Below are 27,264 nucleotides of genomic sequence, written 5' to 3' on the forward strand. Positions count from 1 at the left end.
GATTTTTAAAATGTAAAAGATGAAAATGGCTTGCATGGCTTGACACAAAGCCATAGCTTCTTCATTTTCCAAACAGCAAACCTGTTGTTGATCCCAAAATAGTTATAATTTTAGAAAGCTTTTTCAGAAGCCAATGTATCCTTTTTTTTTTAAATCAAGCAGCAAACCCGATGTTCATCCAAAAAGGGATGGCTTCTACATTTAAAAGTAACAAACCTACTGCTGCTCCTCAAAGACAGAACATTTTTGGACTACCGCTTGTCAAAAACCCATGGCTTCTTCCATGTACGCCACCTATATATTAACATCAGCAGGGTAAGCAACTGCGATTAAAAGATACATTTTGAACAAACTGTACATTTTGAAAAGAATATGAGGCATTTCAGTTCAGTGTGTTATTAAACAGGCTTTTGGTAACCACTGGTTACCATCCAGCATTTACCCATAGCCAAATATGTTGAGGTCACTTTGATATTATTAAGACTGTATTTGAATTAGTGTTCAAAATGCGTTCAAAACAATCCTAGTAAACCTCAGACTGTTACCAATGTCTGCTAATGGCAATTGGAAGCTTTGTGTTATTGCGATTTGCTTCAAATTGATTGGCTGCTAAGCCAATTTTTGTTAAAAATTCTATAAAGCTGGAGAATTTGAATCTCAAAGCATTAGCTCATGTCTAATATTTGATATTGTTGGGTATGAAAATGTTCAATCTAATTTATTAATCCTTGTATGGTGATCAGAAATTAAATAAAAAGTGACGAAGTATATATCATATACCCCATGAGTGGTAACAGTAATCCATATGCTAGAGCTGATCATGCACAAAAGAGATGTTTGCAATGTAATCTTTAACATGACAATGAGAAGTCTATTGATTTGTCAGTGTTGGAAGGAATATTTACCCACCGATATCGAGAAAATGTCAGCAAGTCATAGGAATACAGATGTGGGATTGGAGAACTCATAATGAGTAGGCAAAAGCACAAGCAGTGGGCATTTTTATTTAGTTGTATGGATGTTTTTAGCTACATACTGACATGTCTCTCCCTATAAGCACAAAAAGGGACAGGTCTGTCAACCTAAGGGAGTGGACTGCCCAAAAGCCATCCAGGGACCTGCCTTTAGTTAGTCTGCCTACACACGTAGTCCCGGGAGCTTTTCAAAGCATATTTTCGCTTAAAATGTCCCAGGGTTTCAGAGTAAACTTTACAAAGCTGCAATAATGCAGCAAATGTCTGATTCATCCTGCCTAAGATTTGAGCAGCATGAAACTACTGTCAGATTCCCTTTAAAAAAAAGAAGGGATTTGGGGATAAAAAGTGTAATATGTATTGCATAACATCCAAAGATATAAAAAAAACTTAAATTCATAGAGGTCTCCTGGAATAAATATAGATATTTATCTTTATGGTTACTTGGTGCGTGTAGTACCCTCCAGAACACTGACCACTCAGCAGTAGACTTGATCCATCATTTAGTCAATTTGTTCTATAGATTGTTTATGGTCCCAAAGAAACAATCCAAATTGATCAGCTATAAAAGGCAATCAATGTTTATGGGCGGCTTTAAGCTGTTTAAGGTTTAACTTAATTATTTAACAATAGATTCTGGAATATAATTCCAGCTATAAACTTTGAAGGATATTCTTTTGTAGACTAATTTAGCACAGCATGATATGGAAATGTATGTTATTTAATTTTATCATAATCACTACTTCCCACAAACATTATTTTCTGATTACTTTATGAATGTTTAATCTTGCAGCAAAGCAGGGGATTAACAAAACATTAAAAAGAGCTGCAATGATTTTATGAAATGCCTCCTGGGTTTCTCCTTTGACTTAATTGTACATGTATAGTGATGATGGCCTACTGCGGATAACTTATAACTAAAAGGTGCCAAAGAGATGCATATAATGATCTCTGCAACAGACACTAAAACATTTCACTCCAGATGAAATCATAGTAATAATTTGTGAAGCTTACAATTCCTCTAAATAGCTCTTACTACTAATTATGTTACACAAAATCTTTCGTTTCTATTCCCAATCTAAATCTAAACAATTTGGAACTAATTAACAAATTGCAAAGAGGAGTTCGTATACTCACATACTCATATATAGCTAATGTACATATGCAATATATGAGTGTGTATCTATATATATAATTGTCTAAGGGTTTTTCCATCTGTCTGTCTGTCTGTCCTGGAAATCCTGCGTCTCTGATTGGTCGAGGCCGCCAGGCCTCGACCAATCAGGGACGGGCACAGCATGGCGATGATGATGTCATAATGGAAATCCCGCATCTCTGATTGGTCGAGGCCGCCAGGCCTCGACCAATCAGCGACGGGCACAGCATGGCGACGATGATGTCATAAAGGTTGCCTCGACCAATCAGTGACGGGCACAGTCTGCCGCGAATTCGCCTCGACCAATCAGTGACGGGCACAGTATCGACGTAGATGTCATAATGGTTGCCATGGCGACGATGATGTCATAAAGGTTGCCTCGACCAATCAGCGACGGGCACAGTCTGCCGTGAATTCTGGAATCATCATTGTCCATATACTACGGGGACATGCATATTCTAGAATACCCGATGCGTTAGAATCGGGCCACAGTCTAGTATATAGATATATACAGTGCCTAAAAGTAGTATTCAACCCCCTGCAGATTTAGCAGGTTTAATAAGATGCAAATAAGTTAGAGCCTTCAAACTTCAAACAAGAGCAGGATTTATTAACAGATGCATAAATCTTACAAACCAAAAAGTTTTGTTGCTCAGTTAATTTTTTATAAATTTTAAACATAAAAGTGTGGGTCAATTATTATTCAACCCCTAGTGTCATGGTTCCCAATGGCAAGGGAACGTAAGAAACATATAAATAACGAACGAGCTCTCGGGTGATGGAAACTCGAGTTGACCGTGAGCTAAATCTACCACACAACTAATAGTAGCCAGGGAGCATACCTACGGCTTCCTATATGCCACGCGCCAGCCGGAGGACTAACTACGCCTGGTAGAGGAAGAAACAGACCTGGCTTACCTCTAGGGAAATACCCCAAAAGATGATAGCAGCCCCCCACATGTAATAACGGTGAATTAAGAGGAAAAGACATACACAGTATGAAAGTAGATTTAGCAAAGAGAGGTCCACTTACTAGATAGCAGAAAGATACAAAAGAGGACTTCACGGTCAACTGAAAACCCTTTCAAAAACCATCCTGAAATTACTTTAAGACTCCTGTGTCAACTCATGACACAGGAGTGGCAATTTCAGCCCGCAAGAGCTTCCAGCTACAGAGAATTACAAAAACTGCAAACTGGACAAAAGATACAAAACAAAAGGACAAAGTCCACTTAGCTGATCAGCAAACTAGTAGCAGGAACATGCAACCGAAGGCTCTGGTTACAATGATGACCGGCAAGGAAATGACTGGAGAGCAAGGCTAAATAGGAAACTCCCAAACGCTGATGGAAGCAGGTGAACAGAAGCAGCAAAGTGCAAACAAGTCACCAATACCACCAGCAACCACCAGGGGAGCCCAAAAAGCGGATACACAACAGTACCCTCCCCTTAAGGAGGGGGCACCGAACCCTCACAAGAACCGCCAGGGCGATCTGGATGAGCCCTATGAAAGGCACGAACCAAATCCGAGGCATGAACATCAGAGGCAGTTACCCAAGAATTATCTTCCTGACCAGAGCCCTTCCATTTAACCAGATATTGAAGTCTCCGTCTGGAAATACGGGAGTCCAAGATCTTTTCTACCACGTACTCCAATTCACCCTCCACCAGCACAGGAGCAGGAGGTTCAGTAGAAGGAACCACCGGTACCTCATATCTCCGCAACAGCGACCGATGGAACACATTATGGATAGCGAAAGATGCCGGGAGGTCCAAACGAAAGGAGACAGGGTTAAGAATCTCCAAAATCCTATAAGGACCGATGAACCGAGGCTTAAATTTAGGAGAAGAAACCCTCATAGGGACAAAACGGGAAGACAACCACACCAAGTCCCCAACACAAAGGTGGGGGCCAACACGACGACGGCGGTTAGAAAACTGCTGAGTCCTCTCCTGGGACAATTCCAAATTATCCACCACTTGTCCCCAAATCTGATGCAACCGATCCACTACCGCATCCACTCCAGGACAATCCGAAGATTCAACCTGACCAGATGAAAAACGCGGATGAAACCCTGAATTGCAAAAGAAAGGAGAAACCAAAGTGGCAGAACTAGCCCGATTATTAAGAGCAAACTCCGCCAACGGCAGAAAGGCAACCCAATCATCCTGATCTGCAGACACAAAACACCTCAAATAAGTCTCCAAAGTTTGATTAGTTCGTTCCGTCTGGCCATTGGTTTGAGGATGGAATGCAGACGAAAAAGACAAATCAATGCCCAACCTGGCACAGACTGCCCGCCAAAATCTAGACACGAACTGGGTACCCCTGTCAGAAACGATGTTTTCCGGAATACCATGCAAGCGAACCACATTTTGAAAAAACAGAGGGACCAACTCAGATGAGGAAGGCAACTTAGGCAATGGCACCAAATGAACCATTTTAGAAAAACGGTCACACACCACCCAGATGACAGACATCTTCTGAGAAACAGGGAGGTCTGAGATAAAGTCCATAGAGATGTGCGTCCAAGGCCTCTTCGGAATAGGCAAGGGCAACAACAACCCACTAGCCCTAGAACAACAAGGCTTGGCCCGAGCACACACATCGCAAGACTGCACAAAAACACGCACATCTCGAGACAGGGAAGGCCACCAGAAGGATCTAGCCACCAAATCTCTGGTGCCAAAAATTCCCGGATGACCTGCCAGAGTAGAAGAATGAACTTCCGAGATGACTCTAGTGGTCCACTCGTCAGGAACAAACAGTCTACCAGACGGACAACGATCAGGTCTATCCGCCTGAAATTCTTGCAAAGCACGTCGCAAATCTGGAGAGACAGCAGACAAAACCACTCCATCCTTAAGGACACCAGCAGGTTCAGAATTCCCAGGAGAGTCAGGCTCAAAACTCCTAGAAAGAGCATCTGCCTTCACATTCCTAGAACCCGGTAAGTACGAGACCACAAAATTAAACCGGGAAAAGAACAACGACCAACGTGCCTGTCTAGGATTCAGGCGCCTGGCAGACTCCAAATAAATTAAATTCTTGTGATCAGTCAAAACTACCACCTGATGTTTGGCACCCTCAAGCCAATGACACCACTCCTCAAATGCCCACTTCATGGCCAAAAGCTCCCGATTACCAACATCATAGTTTCGCTCGGCGGCCGAAAATTTTCGCGAAAAGAACACACAAGGTCTCATCACTGAGCAGTCGGAACTTTTCTGCGACAAAACCACCCCCGCTCCGATCTCGGAAGCATCAACCTCAACCTGAAAGGGAAGAGAAACATCAGGCTGGCGCAACACAGGTGCAGACAAAAAAAGGCGCTTAAGCTCCCGAAAGGCCTCCACGGCAGCAGGGGACCAATTGGCAACATCAGCACCCTTTTTAGTCAAATCCGTCAGAGGTTTAGCAACGCCAGAAAAACCAGCTATAAATCGACGATAAAAATTAGCAAAGCCCAAGAATTTCTGGAGACTCTTCAGAGAAGTAGGCTGCGTCCAGTCGTAAATAGCCCGAACCTTGACAGGGTCCATCTCAATAGAAGAAGGGGAAAAAATGTACCCCAAAAAGGAAATAATTTTTTGAACCCCAAAAACACACTTTGAACCCTTTACACACAAAGAATTCTCCCGCAAAACCTGAAAAACCCTCCTGACCTGCTGAACATGAGACTCCCAGTCATCAGAAAAAATCAAAATATCATCCAAGTACACTATCATAAATTTATCCAAATATTCACGGAAAATATCATGCATTAAGGACTGAAAGACAGAAGGTGCATTAGAAAGGCCGAAAGGCATTACCAAATACTCAAAATGGCCCTCAGGCGTATTAAATGCGGTTTTCCACTCATCCCCCTGCTTAATTCGCACCAAATTATACGCCCCACGAAGATCAATCTTAGAGAACCACTTAGCCCCCCTTATGCGAGCAAACAAATCAGTCAGCAAAGGCAACGGATACTGATATTTGACTGTAATTTTATTTAGTAGTCGATAATCAATACAAGGCCTCAGAGAGCCATCCTTTTTAGAGACAAAGAAAAAACCGGCTCCTAAAGGTGATGAAGAAGGACGAATATGTCCCTTTTCCAGGGACTCCTTAATATACTCGCGCATAGCAGCATGTTCAGGTACAGATAGGTTAAACAAACGACCCTTTGGAAATTTACTGCCAGGAATCAGATCTATGGCGCAATCACAATCCCTGTGAGGAGGGAGTGAACCAATTTTAGGCTCTTCAAAAATATCACGAAAATCAGACAAAAATGCCGGAATCTCAGATGGAATAGATGACGAAATGGACACCAAAGGAGTGTCCTCATGAGCCCCCCGACATCCCCAGCTTAACACAGATATAGCTTTCCAGTCAAGGACTGGGTTATGAGACTGTAACCATGGTAATCCAAGCACCAAAACATCATGTAAATTGTACAACACAAGGAAGCGAATCACCTCCTGATGGTCTGGAGTCATACGCATAGTCACTTGCGTCCAGAACTGTGGTTTATTACAAGCCAAAGGTGTAGAATCAATACCCTTCAGAGGTATAGGGACTTCCAGAGGCTCTAAATCAAACCCACAGCGCCTGGCAAAGGACCAGTCCATAAGACTCAGAGCGGCGCCAGAGTCCACATAGGCATCCACGGTAATAACTGATAATGAACAAATCAAGGTTACAGACAAAATAAATTTGGACTGTAAAGTGCCAATTGAAATAGACTTGTCAACCTTCCTAGTACGTTTAGAGCATGCCGATATAACATGAGCAGAATCACCACAATAGAAGCATAACCCATTTTTACGCCTATAATTCTGCCGCTCGCTTCTGGACATAATTCTGTCACATTGCATTTTCTCTGGCGTCTCTTCAGAAGATACCGCCAAATGGTGCACGGGTTTGCGCTCCCGCAAACGCCGATCAATCTGAATTGCCAATGTCATGGACTAATTCAGACCTGTAGGTGCAGGGAACCCGACCATAACATCTTTAACGGCATCAGAAAGGCCCTCTCTGAAATTTGCCGCTAAGGCGCACTCATTCCACTGAGTAAGCACAGACCATTTACGAAATTTTTGGCAGTATATCTAAGCTTCATCTTGCCCTTGAGATAGGGCTATCAAAGCTTTTTCAGCTTGAATCTCCAAATTAGGTTCCTCATAAAGCAACCCTAAAGCCAGGAAAAACGCATCCACATTGAGCAACGCAGGATCCCCTGGTGCCAATGAAAATGCCCAATTTTGAGGGTCACCTCGCAGCAAAGAAATTACAATCTTAACCTGCTGGACAGGATCTCCTGAGGAGTGAGGTCTGAGAGAAAGGAACAATTTACAATTATATTTGAAATTCAGAAACCGAGATCTATCTCCGGAAAACACCTCTGGTGTAGGGATTTTAGGTTCAGAAATAGGAGTATGCATAACAAAATCTTGTAAATTTTGAACCTTCGTAGCAAGATTATTTAAACCTGCAGCCAAACTCTGAGGATCCATCTTTAAACAGGTGAGCTCAGAGCCATTCAAGGATTATAAGGAGAGAAAGGCAAAGGCAGTAATTAGAGCTGAAATACAACTGATCCAACTATGGAGCAAGCATAGGGAAAAAGAAGAAAAAAAAATAAAATTTACAGACTTCTTTTTTCTCTCCTTTCTTCTGCCAATAAGTTTTAACTCTGGCCGGTCATACTGTCATGGTTCCCAATGGCAAGGGAACGTAAGAAACATAAATAACGAACGAGCTCTCGGGTGATGGAAACTCGAGTTGACCGTGAGCTAAATCTACCACACAACTAATAGTAGCCAGGGAGCATACCTACGGCTTCCTATATGCCACGCGCCAGCCGGAGGACTAACTACGCCTGGTAGAGGAAGAAACAGACCTGGCTTACCTCTAGGGAAATACCCCAAAAGATGATAGCAGCCCCCCACATGTAATAACGGTAAATTAAGAGGAAAAGACATACACAGTATGAAAGTAGATTTAGCAAAGAGAGGTCCACTTACTAGATAGCAGAAAGATACAAAAGAGGACTTCACGGTCAACTGAAAACCCTTTCAAAAACCATCCTGAAATTACTTTAAGACTCCTGTGTCAACTCATGACACAGGAGTGGCAATTTCAGCCCACAAGAGCTTCCAGCTACAGAGAATTACAAAAACTGCAAACTGGACAAAAGATACAAAACAAAAGGACAAAGTCCACTTAGCTGATCAGCAGACTAGTAGCAGGAACATGCAACCGAAGGCTCTGGTTACAATGATGACCGGCAAGGAAATGACTGGAGAGCAAGGCTAAATAGGAAACTCCCAAACGCTGATGGAAGCAGGTGAACAGAAGCAGCAAAGTGCAAACAAGTCACCAATACCACCAGCAACCACCAGGGGAGCCCAAAAAGCGGATACACAACACCCTAGGTTTAATATTTTGTGGAATAACCTTTGTTTGCAATTACAGCTAATAATCGTCTTTTATAAGACCTGATCAGGCCGGCACAGGTCTCTGGAGTTATCTTGGCCCACTCCTCCATGCAGATCTTCTCCAAGTTATCTAGGTTCTTTGGGTGTCTCATGTGGACTTTAATCTTGAGCTCCTTCCACAAGTTTTCAATTGGGTTAAGGTCAGGAGACTGACTAGGCCACTGCAACACCTTGATTTTTTGCCTCTTGAACCAGGCCTTGGTTTTCTTGGCTGTGTGCTTTGGGTCGTTGTCTTGTTGGAAGATGAAATGACGACCCATCTTAAGATCCTTGATGGAGGAGCGGAGGTTCTTGGCCAAAATCTCCAGGTAGGCCGTGCTATCCATCTTCCCATGGATGAGGACCAGATGGCCAGGCCCCTTGGCTGAGAAACAGCCCCACAGCATGATGCTGCCACCACCATGCTTGACTGTAGGGATGGTATTCTTGGGGCCGGTTTGGCAGTAGGTCAGTAATGGTATGGGGTGGCATTCCTTTGGAGGACTGCACAGCCCTCCATGAGTTTGCCAGAGGTAGCCTGACTGCCATTAGGTACCAAGATGAGATCCTCAGACCCCTTGTGAAACCATATGCTGGTTCAGTTGGCCCTGTGTTCGACCTAATGCAAGACAATGCCAGATTTTATGTGGCTGGAGTGTGTCAGCAGTTCCTGCAAGATGGAGGCATTGAAGCTATGGACTGGCCCGTCTGTTCCCCAGACCTGAATCAGATTGAACACATCTGGGACATCATGTCTCACACCTTCCACCAACGTCAGGTTGCACCACAGACTGTCCAGGAGTTGGCGGATGCTTTAGTCCAGGTCTGGGAGGAGATCCCTGATGAGACCATCTGCCGCCTCATCAGGAGCATGCCCAGGCAACACACACACACACACACAACTGAACATCATTTCCTTGTATTGAGGCATTTCCAGTGAAGTTGTATCAGCCTGTAATTTGATTTTCCACTTTGATTTAGAGTATCATTCCAAATCCAGACCTCCATTAGATAGTCATTTTGATTTAAATTGATAATTTTTATGTTTTATTGTTCTCAGCACATTCTACTATGTAATGTATAAAGATTTACAACTAGAATATTTCATTCAGTGATATCTAGGATGTGGGATTTTAGTGTTCCCTTTATTTTTTTGAGCAGTGTATATATATATGATTAGTCCCTCCCTACTCCCCTGCAGTCACTGCCCGGCGCCCGCTCCATACTCCCCTCCAGTCACTGCAAACACGGGGTCAATACCGGCGGTAACAGACTGCGTTATGGCGCGGGTAATGCACTCCGTTACCGCTGCTATTAACCCTGTGTGTCGAGACCGCGAAGTCTTCTGAGTAATTTCGCAATGCATCCTGGGAACGGAAGATGGCGGCAGCCACGCGCGCATTGCCAGGATTACGCTGGATCCCTGCGGGTGAGTATATAACTATTTTTTTTTATTATTATTTTTTTAACAGGGATATGGTGCCCACACTGCTAAATGCTATGAGGGCTGTGTTATATACCACGTGGCTGCTAGATACTGCATGGGCTGTGCTATATAGTTTGTGGGCAATGTTAGATACTACATGGCTGCTGTATACTGCGTGGGCTGCCATATACTGCGTGGGCTGCTATATACTGCGTGGGCTGCATTATACTGCGTGGGCTGCTATATATAGTTATATGCAAAATGTTTGGGCACCCCTATTAATCTTAACCTTAACGTTTTATAAAAATTGTTTTTTTTTGCAACAGCTATTTTAGTTTCATATATCTAATAACTGTTGCAAAAATAACAGCCTCTAGTCGCTTCCTGTAGCTTTTAATGAGTTCCTGGATCCTTGATGAAGGTATTTTTGACCATTCCTCTTTACAAAACAATTCCAGTTCAGTTAAGTTTGATGGTCGCCGAGCATGGACAGCCCTCTTCAAATGATCTCACAGATGTTCAATGATATTCAGGTCTGGGGACTGGGATGGCCATTCCAGAACAGTGTAATTGTTCCTCTGCATGAATGCCTGAGTAGATTTGGAGCGGTGTTTTGGATTATTGTCTTGCTGAAAGATCCATCCCCTGCGTAACTTCAACTTTGTCACTGAATCATGAATATTATTGTCAAGAATCTGCTGATACTGAGAGGAATCCATGCATCCCTCAACTTTAACAAGATTCCCGGTGCCAGCATTGGCCACACAGCCCCAAAGCATGATGGAACCTCCACCAAATTTTACTGTGGGTAGCAAGTGTTTTTCTTGGAATGCTGTGTTTTTTTGCCGCCATGCATAACGCCTTTTTGTATGACCAAACAACTAAATCTTGGTTTCATCAGTCCACAGGACCTTCTTCCAAAAATAAATTGGCTTCTCCAAATGTGCTTTTGCATACCTCAGCCGACTCTGTTTGTGGTGTGCTTGCAGAAATGGCTTCTTTTGCATCACTCTCCCATACAGCTTCTCCTTGTGCAAAGTACGGGGTATAGTTCACCAATGCACAGTGACACCATCTGCAGCAAGTTGATGCTGCAGCTCTCTGGAGGTGGTCTGAGGATTGTCCTTGATTGATCTCACCATTCTTCTTCTCTGCCTTTCTGATGTTTTTCTTGGCCTGCCACTTCTGGCCTTAACAAGAACTGTACCTGTGTTCTTCCATTTCCTTACTATGTTCCTCAAAGTGGAAATTGACAGGTTAAATCTCTGAGACAGCTTTTTGGATCCTTCCCCTGAACAACTATGTTGAATAATCTTTGTTTTCAGATCATTTGACAGTTGTTTTGAGGAGCTCATGATGCCACTCTTCAGAGGAGATTCAAACAGGAGAACAACTTGCAAGTGGCCACTTTAAGTAGCTTTTCTCATGATTGCATACACCTGGCTATGAGGTTCAAAGATCAATGAGGTGACAAAACCAAAAAAAGTGCTTTAGTAAGTCAGTAAAAAGTAGGTAGGAGTATTTAAAACAAGAAAATGATAAGGGTGCCCATACTTATGCACCTGTCAAATTTTGCTTGAATGCAGAATGCACATTTTCTGTTAGTACAATAAACCTCATTTCAAGGCAGAAACATTACTGTGTCCAACAGTTATTAGATATATGAAACTGAAATAGCTGTTGCAAAAAAAACAATTTTTATAAAACATTAAGGTTAAGATTAATAGGGGTGCCCAAACTATATATATAGCACAGGTCACGTAGTATTTGTCTGCTATATACTACATGGCTCCTATATACTACCTGGCCTGTGCTATATACTGTGTGGCTGCTATATACATACATACATACATACATATTCTAGAATACCCGATGCGTTAGAATCGGGCCACCATCTAGTATATATACAGTATATATATATATATATATATATATATATATATACACTCACCGGCCACTTTATTAGGTACACCATGCTAGTAACGGGTTGGACCCCCTTTTGCCTTCAGAACTGCCTCAATTCTTCGTGGCATAGATTCAACAAGGTGCTGGAAGCATTCCTCAGAGATTTTGGTCCATATTGACATGATGGCATCACACAGTTGCCGCGGATTTGTCGGCTGCACATCCCAAAGATGCTCCATACAAGGCAGGATGGATCCATGCTTTCATGTTGTTTACGCCAAATTCTGACCCTACCATCCGAATGTCGCAGCAGAAATCGAGACTCATCAGACCAAGCAACGTTTTTCCAATCTTCTACTGTCCAATTTCGATGAGCTTGTACAAATTGTAGCCTCAGTTTCCTGTTCTTAGCTGAAAGGAGTGGTACCCGGTGTGGTCTTCAGCTGCTGTAGCCCATCTGCCTCAAAGTTCGACGCACTGTGCATTCAGAGATGCTCTTAGGCCTACCTTGGTTGTAACGGGTGGCGATTTGAGCCACTGTTGCCTTTCTATCAGCTCGAACCAGTCTGCCCATTCTCCTCTGACCTCTGGCATCAACAAGGCATTTCCGTCCACAGAACTGCCGCTCACTGGATTTTTTTTCTTTTTCGGACCATTCTCTGTAAACCCTAGAGATGGTTGTGTGTGAAAATCCCAGTAGATCAGCAGTTTCTGAAATACTCAGACCAGCCCTTCTGGCACCAACAACCATGCCACGTTCAAAGGCACTCAAATCACCTTTCTTCCCCATACTGATGCTCGGTTTGAACTGCAGGAGATTGTCTTGACCATGTCTACATGCCTAAATGCACTGAGTTGCCGCCATGTGATTGGCTGATTAGAAATTAAGTGTTATCAAGAAGTTGGACAGGTGTACCTAATAAAGTGGCCGGTGAGTGTATATATATATATATACTAGGTGTTTCCAGCCAGCTAACGCTCGGCACGCTCATTGCTGTCTAATTAACGCTGCTGGTGATTAAACTAAAGTAAATAATGACAACATTCAATAGCGCTTACGAAGGTGGTAAATTAATGTGTGGTAATGTGTGGGGACGGAGCCTCGTGTAGAATGTGTGAGGACGGAACCTTGTGTGGTAATGTGTGAGGACGGAGCCTCGTGTGGTAATGTGTGAGGACGGAGCCTCGTGTGGTAATGTGTGAGGACGGAGCCTCGTGTGGTAATGTGTGAGGACGGAGCCTTGTGTGGTAATGTGGGGGGATGGAGCCTCTTACGGTAATGTGGTGGGGGGATTATGTGTGGTAATGTGGTGGAGGGCGGGATTATTTGTGGTGACGTGGTGGTGGGGCGGGATTTTGTGTGGTAATGTGGTGGGGGGCGGGATTATGTGTGGTAATGTGGTGGGGGGGCGGGATTATGTGTGGTAATGTGTGGGGACGGAGCCTTGTGTGGTAATGTGAGGGTACGGAGCCTCGTGTGGTAATGTGTGGGGACGGAGCCTTGTGTGGTAATGTGTGGGGATGGAGCCTCATGTGGTAATGTGTGAGGATGGAGCCTCGTGTGGTAATGTGTGAGTACGGAGCCTCGTGTGGTAATGTGTGGGGACGGAGCCTCATGTGGTAATGTGTGAGGATGGAGCCTCGTGTGGTAATGTGTGAGTACGGAGCCTCATGTGGTAATGTGTGGGGACGGAGCCTTGTGTGGTAATGTGTGGGGACGGAGCCTCATGTGGTAATGTGTGAGGATGGAGCCTCGTGTGGTAATGTGTGAGGATGGAGCCTCGTGTGGTAATGTGTGAGTATGGAGCCTCGTGTGGTAATGTGTGGGGACGGAGCCTTGTGTGGTAATGTGTGGGGACGGAGCCTCATGTGGTAATGTGTGAGGATGGAGCCTCATGTGGTAATGTGTGAGGATGGAGCCTCGTGTGGTAATGTGTGAGTATGGAGCCTCGTGTGGTAATGTGTGGGGACGGAGCCTTGTGTGGTAATGTGTGGGGACGGAGCCTCATGTGGTAATGTGTGAGGATGGAGCCTCGTGTGGTAATGTGTGAGTACGGAGCCTCGTGTGGTAATGTGGGGGGACGGAGCCTCGTGTGGTAATGTGGTGGGGATTATGTGTGGTAATGCAGTGGGGGCATGATTATGTGTGGTGGTGGGGGCCGGAATATGTGTGGTAATGTGGTGGGGGGGCGGGATTATGTGTGGCAATGTGGTGGGAGGTGGGATTATCTGTGGTAATGTGGTGGAGGGCAAGATTATGTGTGGTGATGTGGTGGGGGGTGGGATTATTGTGGTAATGTGGTGGGGGGCAGGATTATGTGTAGTGATGTTGTGGGGGGCGGGATTATGTGTGGTGATGTGGTGGGGCGGGATAATATGTGGTGATGTAGTGGGGGGGCAGGATTATGTGTGGTGATGTGGTGAGGGGACGGGATTATGTGTAATGATGTGGTGGGGGGGCGGGATTATGTGTGGTAATCGGGTGGGGGGCGAGATTATGTGTGGAGATGTGTTGGGGGAGCGGGATTATGTGTGGTGATGTGGTGGGGGGTGGGATTATGTGTGGCAATGTGGTGGGGGGGCGAAATTACCAGTGGTAATGTGGTGGGGTGTGGGATTATGTGTAGTAATGTGGTGGAGGGGCGGGATTATGTTTGGTGATGTGGTGGGGGGGCGGGATTATGTGTGGTAATGTGGTGGGGGCGGGATTATTTGTGGTAATGTGGTGGGGGCGAGATTATGTGTGGTAATGTGGTGGGGGGGCGTTATTATCTGAGGTAATGTGGTGGGGGTGGGATTATCTGAGGTAATGTGGTGGATAGGCGGGATTATGTGTTGTGATGTGGTGGGGGGGCAGGATTATGTGTGGTAATGTGTTGGGGGTGGGATTGTGTGGAGATGTGTTGGGGGGCGGGATTATGTGTAGTAATGTGGTGGGGTGTGGGATTATGTTTGGTGATGTGGTGGGGGGGCGGGATTATGTGTAGTAATGTGGTGAGGGGGCGGGATTATGTGTGGTAATGTGGTGGGGGCGGGATTATGTGTGGTAATGTGGTAGGGGGCAGGATTATCTGTGGTAACGTGGTGTGGGATTATGTGTTGTAATGTGGTGGGGGGCGGGATTGTGTATGGTGATGTGGTGGGGGGACGGGATTATCTGTGGTAATGTGATGGGGGGCGGGATTATGTGTGGTGATGTGGTGGGGGGTGGGATTATGTGTGGTAATGTGGTGGGGGGCGGGATTATGTGTGGTAATTTTATGTGTGTTAATGGGGTGGGGGGCGGGATTATGTGTGGTGATGTGTTGGGGGGCAGGATTATGTGTGGTGATGTGTTGGGGGGCAGGATTATGTGTGGTAATGTGGTGGGGGGATTACGTGTGGTAATGTGGTGGGGGCAAGATTATGTGTGGTAATGTGATGGGGGGCATTATTATCTGTGGTAATGTGGTGTGGGGGTGGGATTATGTGTGGTAATGTTGGGGGGGTGGGATTATGCGTGGTGATGTGGTAAGGGGCGGGATTATCTGTGGTAATGTGGTGGGGGGCGGGATTATGTGTGGTAATGTGGTGGGGGCAGGATTATGTGTGGTAATGTGCTGGGGGGCGGGATTATGTGTAGTGATGTGGTGGGGGGCGGGATTATGTGTGGTGATGTGGTGGGGGGTGGGATTATGTGTGGTGATGTAGTGGGGGGGCAAAATTATGTGTGGTGATGTGGTGAGGGCACGGGATTATGTGCGGTGATGTGGTGGGGGGCGGGATTATGTGTGGTAATGGGGTGGGGGGGCGAGATTATGTGTGGTGATGTGTTGGGGATGCGGGATTATGTGTGGTGATGTGGTGGGGGGGCGGGATTATGTGTGGTAATGTGGTGGGGGGTGGTATTGTGTGTGGCAATGTGGTGGGGGGCGAAATTACCTGTGGTAATGTGGTGGGGGGGTGGGATTATGTGTAGTAATGTGGTGGAGGGGCGGGATTATGTGTGATGTGGTGAGGGGGCGGGATTATGTGTGGTAATGTGGTGGGGGGGCGGTATTATTTGTGGTAATGTGGTGGGGGGCGGGATTATGTTTGGTGATGTGTTGGGGGGCAGGATTATGTGTGGTGATGTGTTGGGGGAGCAGGATTATGTGTGGTAATGTGGTGGGGGTGGGGATTATGTGTGGTAATGTGGTGGGGGGCAAGATTATGTGTGGTAATGTGATGGGGGGCGTTATCTGTGGTAATGTGGTGTGGGGGCGGGATTATGTGTGGTAATGCTGGGGGGATGGGATTATGTGTGGTGATGTGGTGGAATTATCTGTGGTAATGTGGTGGGGGGTGGGACTATGTGTGGTAATGTGGTGGGGGCAGGATTGTGTAGTGATGTGGTGGGGGCAGGATTATGTGTGGTGATGTGGTGGGGGTGGGATTATGTGTGGTGATGTAGTGGGGGGGCGGAATTATGTGTGGTGATGTGGTGAGGGGACGGGATTACGTGTGGTGATGTGGTGGGGGTGCGGGATTATGTGTGGTGATGTGGTGGGGGGGCAGGATTATGTGTGGTAATGTGGTGGGGGGCGGGATTATGTGTGGCAATGTGGTGGGGGGGCGAAATTACCTGTGGTAATGTGGTGGGGGGCGGTATTATGTGTGGTAATGTGTTGGGGGGCGGGATTATGTGTGGTGATGTGGTGAGGGGGCGGGATTATGAGTGGTAATGTGGTGGGGGCAGGATTATGTGTGGTAATGTGGTGGGGTGGGATTATCTGTGGTAATGTGGTGGGGGGTGGGATTATGTGTGGTGATGTGGTGGGGGGCGGGATTATGTGTGGTAATGTGGTGGGGGGCGGGATTATGTGTGGTAATTTTGTGTGTTAATGGGGTGTGGGCGGGATTATGTGTGGTGATGTGTGGGGGGCAGGATTATGTGTGGTGATGTGTTGGGGGGCAGGATTATGTGTGGTAATGGGGTGGGGGGATTATGTGTGGTAATGGGGTGGGGGGCGGGATTATGTGTGTTGATGTGTTGGGGGCAGGATTGTTTGTGGTGATGTGTTGGGGGGGCGAGATTATGTGTGGTAATGTGGTGGGGGGCAAGATTATGTGTGGTAATGTGATGGGGAGCGTTATCTGTGGTAATGTGGTTTGGGGGCGGGATTATGTGTGGTAATGTGGTGGGGGGGCGAAATTACCTGTGGTAATGTGGTGGGGGGTGGGATTATGTGTAGTAATGTGGTGGAGGGGCGGGATTATATGTGGTGATGTGTTGGTCTGGATTATGTGTGGTGATGTAGTGGGGGCGGTATTATGTGTGGTAATGTGTTGGGGGGCGGGATTATGTGTGGTGATGTGGTGAGGGGGCGGGATTATGAGTGGTAATGTGGTGGGGGCAGGATTATGTGTGGTAATGTGGTGGGGTGGGATTATCTGTGGTAATGTGGTGGGGGGTGGGATTATGTGTGGTGATGTGGTGGGGGGCGGGATTATGTGTGGTAATGTGGTGGGGGGCGGGATTATGTGTGGTAATTTTGTGTGTTAATGGGGTGTGGGCGGGATTATGTGTGGTGATGTGTGGGGGGCAGGATTATGTGTGGTGATGTGTTGGGGGGCGGGATTATGTGTGGTAATGGGGTGGGGGGATTATGTGTGGTAATGGGGTGGGGGGTGGGATTATGTGTGTTGATGTGTTGGGGGCAGGATTGTTTGTGGTGATGTGTTGGGGGGGCGAGATTATGTGTGGTAATGTGGTGGGGGGCAAGATTATGTGTGGTAATGTGATGGGGAGCGTTATCTGTGGTAATGTGGTTTGGGGGCGGGATTATGTGTGGTAATGTTGGGGGGTGGGATTATCTGTGGTAATGTGGTGGGGGTGGGATTATGTGTGGTAATGTGGTGGGGGTGGGATTATGTGTGGTAATGTAGTGAGGGGCAGGATTATGTGTGGTGACGTGTTGGGGGGGCGAGATTATGTGTGGTGGTGTGTTGGGGGGGCGAGATTATGTGTTGTGATGTGTTGGGGGGGCGATATTATGTGTGGTGATTAGTGTTGAGCGATACCGTCCGATACTTGAAAGTATCGGTATCTGAAAGTATCGGCCGATACCGGCAAAGTATCGGATCTAATCCGATACCGATACCAGATACCAATACAAGTCAATGGGACTCAAGTATCGGACGGTATCCCTCATGGTTCCCAGGGTCTGAAGGAGAGGAAACTCTCCTTCAGGCACTGGGAACCATATTAATGTGTAAAAGAAAGAATTAAAATAAAAAATATTGCTATACTCACCTCTCCGACGCAGCCTGGACCTCACCGAGGGAACCGGCAGCGTTGTTTGCTTAAAATGCGCGCTTTTCCTTCCTCCCGTGACGTCACGGCTTGTGATTGATCGCGTGCCACCCATGTGGCCGCGACGCGACCAATCACAGTAAGCCGTGACGTAATTTTCAGGTCCTGAATGCTGAATTCTAGGCATTCGAGATTTTAAAATTACGTTCCGGCTTGTGATTGGTCGCGTCGCGGTCACATGGGCGACGCGACCAATCACAAGCCGTGACGTCACGGGAGGCAGGAAACGCGCGCATTTTAAAATTACGTCCCGGCTTGTGATAGGTTGCGTGCCGCCCATGTGACCGCGACGCGACCAATCACAAGCCGGAACGTAATTTTAAAATCCTGAATGCCTAGAATTCGGCATTCAGGACCTGAAAATTACGTCACGGCTTGCTGTGATTGGTCGCGTCGCGGCCACATGGGCGGCACGCAACCAATCACAAGCCGGGACGTAATTTTAAAATGCGCGCGTTTCCTGCCTCCCGTGACGTCACGGCTTGTGATTGGTCGCGTCGCCCATGTGACCGCGACGCGACCAATCACAAGCCGGAACGTAATTTTAAAATCCTGAATGCCTAGAATTCGGCATTCAGGACCTGAAAATTACGTCACGGCTTGCTGTGATTGGTCGCGTCGCGGCCACATGGGCGGCACGCGACCAATCACAAGCCGTGACGTCACGGGAGGAAGGAATAGCGCGCATTTTAAGCAAACAACGCTGCCGGTTCCCTCGGTGAGGTCCAGGCTGCGTCGGAGAGGTGAGTATAGCAATATTTTTTATTTTAATTCTTTCTTTTACACATTAATGTTGTTTCAATACCGATACCCGATACCACAAAAGTATCGGATCTCGGTATCGGAATTCCGATACCCGCAAGTATCGGCCGATACCTGATACTTGCGGTATCGGAATGCTCAACACTACTGGTGATGTGTTGGGGGGGCGGGATTATGTGTGGTGATGTGGTGGGGGGCAGGATTATGTGTGTTGATGTGGGGGGGCGGGATTATGTGTGTTGATGTGTTGGGGGCAGGATTATGCATGGTAATGTGGTGGGGGCAGGATTATCTGTGGTAATGTGGTGGGGGGCGGGATTATGTGTGGTAATGTGGTGGGGGGGCGGGATTATGTGTGGCAATGTGGTGGGGGGATGGATTATCTGTGGTAATATGGTGGGGGGCGGGATTATGTGTGGTAATGTGGTGGGGGGGCAGAATTATGTGTGGCAATGTGGTGGGGGGCGGGATTATGTGTAGTAATGGGGTGGGTGGGCGAGATTATGTGTAGTGATGTGTTGGGGGTGGGATTATGTGTGGTGATGTGGTGGGGGCGGGATTATGTGTGGTGATGTGTTGAGGAGAGGGATTATGTGTGGTGATGTGGTGGGGGGGCGGGATTATGTGTGGTAATGTGGTGGGGGGGCGGGATTATGTGTAGTAATGGGGTGGGTGGGCGAGATTATGTGTAGTGATGTGTTGGGGGCGGGATTATGTGTGGTGACGTGGTGGGGGCGGGATTATGTGTGGTGATGTGGTGGGGAGCGGGATTATCTGTGGTAATGTGGTGGGGGTGGGATTATGTGTGGTAATGTGGTGGGGGCGCGGGATTATGTGTGGTAATGTGGTGGGGGCGGGAAAATGTGTGGTGATATGGTGGGGGGGCGGCATTGTGTGGTAATGTCGTGGGGGCGGGATTATCTGTGGTGATGTGGTGGGTGGGCGGGATTATGTGTGATGTGGTGGGCAGGCGGAATTGTATGTGGTGATGTGCGGATTGTGTGTGGTAATGTGGTGGGGGGCGGGATTGTGTGTGGTAATGTGGTTATGCGGAATTGTGTGTGGTAATGTGGTGGCGGGGCAGGATTGTGTGAGGTAATGTGGTGGGGGGGCGGGATTGTGTGGTAATGTGGTGGGGGCGGGATTATCTGTGGTGATGTGGTGGGCGGGCGGGATTATGTGTGATGTGGTGGGCGGGCGGAATTATGTGTGGTGATGTGCGGATTGTGTGTGGTAATGTGGTGGGGGGCGGGATTGTGTGTGGTAATGTGGTGGGGGGCGGGATTGTGTGTATTAATGTGGTGGGGGGCGGGATTGTGTGTGGTAATGTGGTTGGGCGGGATTGTGTGTGTTAATGTGGTGGCAGGGCAGGATTGTGTGTGGTAATGTGGTGGGAGATGGGATTGTGTGTAGTAATGTGGTGGGGGCGGGATTATGTGTGGTAATGTGGTGGGGGGTGGGATTGTGTGTGGTAATGTGGTGGGGGGCGGGATTGTGTGTGGTAATGTGGGGGGGCAGGATTGTGTGTGGTAATGTGGTGGGTGGCGGGATTGTGTGTGGTAATGGCGTGGGGGGCTGGATTGTGTGTGGTAATGGGGTGGGGGGGCAGGATTGTATGTAGTAATGTGGTGGGGGCGGGATTGTGTGTGGTAATGGGGTGGGGGGCGGGATTGTGTGTGGTAATGGGGTGGGGGGGCGGTATTGTGTGTGGTAATGGGGTGGGGACGCGGGATTGTGTGTGGTAATGGGGTGGGGGGCGGGATTGTGTGGTAATGGGGTGGGGGGGCGGGATTGTGTGTGGTAATGTTTGTGTGTGGTAATGGGGTGGGGGGTGGGATTGTGTGTGGTAATGGGGTGGGGGGGGCGGGATTGTGTGTGGTAATGGGGTGGGAGGGTGGGATTGTGTGTGGTAATGGGGTGGGGGGGCGGGAATGTGTGTGGGAATGTGTGTGGTAATGGGGTGGGGGGGCGGGATTGTGTGTGGTAATGGGGTGGGATTGTGTGTGGTAATGGGGTGGGGGGGCGGGATTGTGTGTGGTAATGTGGTGGGGGCGGGATTGTGTGTGGTAATGGGGTGGGGGGATTGTGTGTGGTAATGGGGTGGGGGCGGGATTGTTTGGTGATTAGTGGGGGGCAGGATTGTGTGTGGTAAAGTGGTGGGGGCGGGATTGTGTGTGGTAATGTGGTGGGGGATGGGATTGTGTGTGGTAATGGGGTGGGGGGCAGGATTGTGTGTGGTGATGTCGTGAGGGGGCGGGATTGTGTGTGGTGATGTGGTGAGGGGGCGGGATTATGAGTGGTAATGTGGTGGGGGGGCAGGATTATGTGTGGTAATGTGGTGGGTGGTTGGATTATCTGTGGTAATGTGGTGGGGGTGGGATTATGTGTAGTAATGTGGGGGGGCTGGGATTATGTGTGCTGATGTGGTGGGGGGCGGCATTATCTGTGGTAATGTGGTGGGGGTGCGGGATTATGTGTGGTAATTTGATGTGTGTTAATGGGGTGGGGGGTGGGATTATGTGTGGTGATGTGTTGGGGGGCAGGATTATGTGTGGTGATGTGTTGGGGGGGCGGGATTATGTGTGGTAATGTGCTGGGGGGCGGGATTATGTGTGGTAATGTGGTGGGGGGCGTTATTTTCTGTGGTAATGTGGTGTGGGGGCAGGATTATGTGTGGTAATGTTGGGGGGTGGGATTATGTGTGGTGATGTGGTGGGGGGCGGGATTATCTGTGGTAATGTGGTGGGGGGCGGGATTATGTGTGGTAATGTGGTGGGGGGCAGGATTATGTGTGGTAATGTGGTGGGGGTGGGATTATGTGTGGTAATGTGTTGGGGGGTGGGATTATGTGTAGTGATGTGGTGGGGGGCAAGATTATGTGTGGTGATGTGGTGGGGGGCGAGATTATGTGTGGTGATTAGTGTTGAGCATTCCGATGCTGCAAGTATCGGGTATCGGCCGATACTTGCTGTATCGGAATTTCCGATACCGAGATCCGATATTTTTGTAATATCGGATATCGGTATCGAAACAACATTAATGTAAAAAGGTGTAAAAGAAAGAATTAAAATAAAAAAAATCGCTATACTCACCTCTCCGACGCAGCCGGGACCTCAGCGAAGGAACCGGCAGCGTTGTTTGTTTAAAATTCGCGCTTTTACTTGCTTACGTGAATTCCCGGCTTCTGATTGGTCAGGGCGGCCATGTTGCCGGGACGCGGACCAATCACAGCAAGCCGTGACGAAATTACGTCACGGCTTGCTGTGATTGGTCCGCGTCCCGGCAACATGGCCGCCATTAACCAATCACAAGCCGTGACGTCACGGGAGGCTGGACACGCGCTTATTTTGAAAAGCGCGCGTGTCCAGCCTCCCGTGACGTCACGGCTTGTGATTGGTCACGGCGCCATATTGCCGGGATGCGGACCAATCACAGCAAGCCGTGACGAAATTACGTCACGGCTTGCTGTGATTGGTCCGCGTCCCAGGAACATGGCCGCCATTAACCAATCACAAGCCGTGACGTCACGGGAGGCTGGACACGCGCTTATTTTGAAAAGCGCGCGTGTCCAGCCTCCCGTGACGTCACGGCTTGTGATTGGTCACGGCGCCATATTGCCGGGACGCGGACCAATCACAGCAAGCCGTGACGTAATTTCGTCACGGCTTGCTGTGATTGGTCCGAGTCCCGGCAACATGGCCGCCCTGACCAATCAGAAGCCGGGAATTCACGTAAGCAAGTAAAAGCGCGAATTTTAAAGAAACAACGCTGCCGCTTACAATCGCCGAGGTCCCGGCTGCGTCGGACAGGTGAGTATAGCGATATTTTTTATTTTAATTCTTTATTTTACACATTTATATGGTTCCCAGGGCCTGAAGGAGAGTTTCCTCTCCTTCAGACCCTGGGAACCATCAGGAATACCGTCCGATACCTGAGTCCCATTGACTTGTATTGGTATCGGGTATCGGTATCGGATTGGATCCGATATTTTGCCGGTATCGGCCGATACTTTCCGATACCGATACTTTCAAGAATCGGACGGTATCGCTCAACACTAGTGGTGATGTGTTGGGGGGGCGGGATTATGTGTGGTGATGTGGTGTGGGGCGGGATTATGTGTGGTGATGTGTTGGGGGGGCGGGACTATGTTTGGTGGGAGGCGGAATTATGTGTAGTAATGTGGTGGGGGGCAGGATTATCTGTGGTAATGTGATGGGGAGGCGGGATTATGCATGGTAATGTGGTGGGGGGGCAAGATTATGTGTGACAATGTGGTGGGGGGCAGGATTATCTGTGGTATTGTGGTGGGGGCAGGATTATGTGTGGTAATGTGGTGGGGGAGCGAGATTATGTGTGGTAATGTGGTGGGAGGGCGGGATTATCTGTGGTAATGTGGTGGGGGGCGGGATTATGTGTGGTAATGTGGTGGGGGGGCGGGATTATGTCTGGTGATGTGGTGGGGGGCGGGATTGTGTGGTAATGTGGTGGGGGGCGGGATTATCTGTGGTGATGTGGTGGGCGGGCGGGATTATGTGTGGTGATGTGCGGATTGTGTGTGGTAATGTGGTGGGGGGCGGGATTGTGTGTGGTAATGTGGTGGGGGGCGGGATTGTGTGTAGTAATGTGGTGAGGGCGGGATTGTGTGTGGTAATGTGGTGGTGGGGCGCGATTGTGTGTGGTAATGTGGTGGTGGGGCGGGATTGCGTGTGGTAATGTGGTGGGGGGCGGGATTGTGTGTGGTAATGTGGTGGGAGGTGGGATTGTGTGTAGTGATGTGGTGGGGGCGGGATTATGTGTGGTAATGTGGTGGGGGGGCGGGTGTCAGGACTCTGAACATTTTTTACCTTTTGTGCATTACTGCCCTTTTTCAAGAAAGCGTCTTTGGTCTCATGTGCACTGAGTCTCCTGCTATAAAACTCCACCCCAGCCTTCAGTCTGTGCTAGAGTATTCTGCCTTGCATCCAGCTCCTGACCTCTGATTACTCCCTGGCTATACACCTGCTCCTGTGAACCTGTGTGGTGATCCTGCTACTCTGCTCTGAGTTCCTGCTGCATACACAAGTCTCCAGTAATCCTCCTTCATCTGCTGTTCGTGTTTTCGTCCATCTGCATTTGCTGGTCATGTAAGCTGTTGCTGCTTTGCAATAACCTGAGACTATTAACCAGGCCTCCCTGGTTGAGCTAAGATATGATTTGAACTGCCTAATAAGCATATCTATCTGTGCCTGGACTAAGACAAGGATTTATTCGTGTCAAGTATCCTCAAGAATAACTGTGCTTCATAGACTTTCTGCTTGAATGCATTTTCCTCTGAAGTTTCCTAAAGACTACTAAGCTGCGTTTATTATTTGCACCAAGTGTTGTGGACTTGAGTTGCTCTCTGCACCTGTTTGAATCACTGTGTGATAATATAGACTTTACCACTTATAAAACTGTGTCCTGTAGTTGTCTTGTTCCAGAGTCTCCTGAGTTATCCCCTATAATTATTGCAGGATACTCTAGCCTAAAAAAAAGGAGACTGCTGGAACAATGACTGCAGAAAGCAAATTAGAGCAGGTGATTTCCATAATTAGATCACTGCAGAAAGATGTGGAAGGTCTGCAAAAGAAGTTTGGAAGCTTTGAACACAATCAACAAGTGTTTGGACAAACTTTGCATGACTTGAGCAACCGTATGGCAGCCCAGGAAAACAAACTTGCTGGCATAGAGTCCCAGTATGGACGGGCTTTTCAGGACATAAGCACGCAAATAGCTGCACAAGTGACTTTACCCTCTGGGCAACCGCCACCAGCTGGCCCACCTAAGTTGCCCCCATTCAGATTTAATGGTGATCGCGACAAATTTCGTGGCTTTGTGAATCAATGTATGCTATATTTTGATGTGCATGCTGACCGTTTTCTTACTGATAGTTCCAAAGTATTGTGTGTAATAATGCTACTGACCTCACGGGCGCTCGCCCGGGCGAATCCGATGTTTGAGTCTCGTGACCCACGGTTAAATGACTTGGATGATTTCTTGGCTGCTATGGCATTAATGTTTGATGACCCTAATTGCCGTGTAATCGCTGAATCTGCTTTGTTGTCTTTACGCCAGGCTAAATGTTCTGTTATTGAGTATGCCACTGAATTCAGGAGATTGGCGGCAGATACCAATTGGGACAGTTATGCGCAATTGCCTATTTTTAAAAGGGGTCTAGTATTGTAAAAGATGAACTAGCCCGCTCTGAGTCACCACAAGAGCTAGAGATTTATACAGCATTGTGTGCGCATAGACATTCGCCTTACTGAGCGTAGGCAGGAGAAATTTGCTGCATATAACCGTGTTTCTAACTTTTCCCTTCCTTCCAAAGAGCCTGCAGGTAAAACCTCTCGGGAGGTGGAGGAGGTGCCCATGCAAATTGATTCCGTTCAGAGGCACGAGATCAATGAGCGCCGGGAGCATCGCCTGCGTGAAAGTCTATGTTTCTACTGCGGCCAGTCTGACCACTTCTTGATCAATTGTCCTAAGTGTCCTAGACGGCCTAACAAGGTGCTAGCAGCAGTAGCGGAGTATGACAACTGTGATGATGAATCTGACATCTCTGAATGTAGCCTGCCTTTAAACGCTGTATTACATTCACTTTCTATGACTTCACCCCCCAAGGAGCTGAAGGAAAAGAACTCTCACTGTTCTCTCCCTATTAAGATCCTGTGTTCTGGACAATGGATTTCCAGTTCAGCTATGATTGACTCTAGTGCAGGTGGCAATTTCATGGATATTGCATTTGCCAAGGAACATGGTATTAAAATTCAGCAAAGAGCCTCTCCAATTACCATGGAAACAGTGGATGGGTCACCTTTAATCTCTGGGCCTGTGGATCAGGAGACCGTACCCCTTGAAATTTTGTTGGAGCCTAAGCATCAGGAGCAACTTTCTTTCTTGCTAATTTCTTCTAATTTTCCTGTGATTTTAGGCATTCCTTGGTTGCGTTCTCAGTACCCAATTATCAACTCAGAGACCAAGGAGATTATCTTCCCAACAAGGAGCAACTCAGCGTTAACAAAAGCTGTCCCTGAGTCCACGGCTACGGAACATGTACAGGTATTTTCTTTACCTTCAGCATATAGAGTTCTCTGACATCTGTGACAAGAAGAATGCAGATCAGCTTCCTCCACACAGGCATTATGACTGTCCCATTGAGCTGCTTCCTGGGGCAGCCATTCCTTTTGGTAACATATACCCTTTGGTGGCACCTGAGCTTCAAGCCTTAAAAGAGTATATTGATGAAAATCTGGCCAAAGGCTTAATACGTCCTTCTTCCTCACCAGCAGGGGCACCTATCTTTTTTGTAAAGAAGAAGGATCGGACTCTGAGACCCTGTGTTGACTATCGAGAACTCAATAAGGTAACCGTACGAAACCGTTACCCTTTGCCTGATTCCCGAATTACTGGAAAGAGTCCGCCATGCTAAGGTGTTCTCTAAACTGGATCTTCGTGGGGCTTATAATTTAATGCGTATTCGTCCAGGGGATGAGTGAAGACAGCATTCAGATGCCGGTATGGACACTTTGAATCTCTTGTGATGCCCTTCGGGCTTTGTAACGCCCCTGCAACTTTTTAACACCTTGCTAATGACATTTTCAGAGATTTGTTGGACCAGTCTGTAGTGATCTATTTGGACGATGTACTAATCTTTTCTGACTCTCTACAGGAACACGAAGAACATGTCAAAACTGTTTTAAGACGTCTGAAAGAGAGCCATCTGTATATTAAGCCAGAGAAATGCGAGTTCCATCGTTCTGAGATACAGTTCTTAGGTTATATCATCTCTCCCCAGGTGCTGAGCATGGAATCTGGTAAGATTCAAGCTATTCTTGACTGGCTGGTACCCAAGAACGTTAAGGAGGTCCAACGTTTTATTGGTTTTGCAAATTTCTACAGACGCTTCATTCGAAATTTTTCTGATATTGTCCGTCCCAATACTTCCTTGACAAAGAAGGAAAAGCCCTTTAAGTGGTCATCACAGGCTCAAGAAGCTTTTGATCGGCTTAAAGTCTGTTTCACATCAGCACCGCTGTTGATACACCTAGATCCAACACTTCCTTTCATTGTGGAGGTGGAGGCTTCTGATAATGCTTTTGGGGCTATTCTCTCCCAAAGAACTGGAGAGAAGGGTCTGCTACATCCTTGTGCTTTCTTTCCCCGTAGACTAACCTCAGCAGAGAAGAATTACAACATGGGGGACAAGGAATTGCTGGCTATT

Source organism: Ranitomeya variabilis, chromosome 1 (assembly GCF_051348905.1).
Source record: "Ranitomeya variabilis isolate aRanVar5 chromosome 1, aRanVar5.hap1, whole genome shotgun sequence".
NCBI classification, from domain to species: Eukaryota; Metazoa; Chordata; class Amphibia; order Anura; family Dendrobatidae; genus Ranitomeya; species Ranitomeya variabilis.